A 1,010-nucleotide genomic window follows, 5' to 3' on the forward strand; every position below is an offset into this window, starting at 1 on the left:
TATAAAGTTGTTCATATGGATTTAACATTTAGTTACAGGAACTGGTCCTGTAGTATACTAGTTAAAAGCTGACCTGAAATGAGCTGAATATGAAGTACTGAAAGTCAATCCATCACTCTCTTGCAAATATTCATAAAAGAATATTAGGGAAAAACTATATAGATAGTTCCTTTTTAAAATAAAGCATCAAATACCCCATGCCATTTCTATAACATTTAGATTTTGTATTAGGCTATAGAAGTTGCTGAATTCAACATTATCTTTGGTCATTGCTTTACCCATCAGTGCCTAGTAGTCACCCATTGCCTTTAATAGCTAAAACCACAACAATTTGGTTTCCTGTTACAGATAATGTTCGTTTCTTTTGTATCTGGGACTCTGATCAACAAAAGTCCTAGTGTTTAAGTCTAATAATAGCTTATCATGACAGCTACTGCTAATATAATGGACTATAATAATTACATTTATGATCTCAGGTATAAACAACAATTGCACATCTTAAAGGTACAGTTCACCCGGAAATTATAATTCTGTCATCATTCAGTCATCATCATTTCACATCTTATGTTCTCAAAGACTTTTGTTCATCTTCGAATCTCAAATGAAGATATTTTTAATACAACCCGAGAGTCTGTTCCACCAAAACTTTGACACTAGTTCATAAAGGGATAGTAAATAAATTCATATGAATCGAACTGTTTGATCCAAGTTTTTTGAAGAAACATTTTATATGATTAAAAGATTTGATTTAGGCTTTTATTCCCATACAAACATTGATCAATGCACATGCGTAGAGTAAATAAAATATTCGTTAAATAAAATATCAATTTGCTTGACACTAAAACTCTGGTTCTTGTTTGTCAATGATGACGGAATTTAAATTTTTGGGTGAACTAAGCCCTTAAGCAATTATTTTGAATCATAATGTAGTTGTTCTGCAGATACATTCAGTTGTAAAATGTTTTCTATGTTATCAACAGGTCTGATAGATCAGTTCAGTTAAATTCACA

The sequence above is a fragment of the Leuciscus leuciscus genome, assembly GCF_965113295.1.
Source record: "Leuciscus leuciscus genome assembly, chromosome: 21".
In the NCBI taxonomy this organism is placed as follows: Eukaryota; Metazoa; Chordata; class Actinopteri; order Cypriniformes; family Leuciscidae; genus Leuciscus; species Leuciscus leuciscus.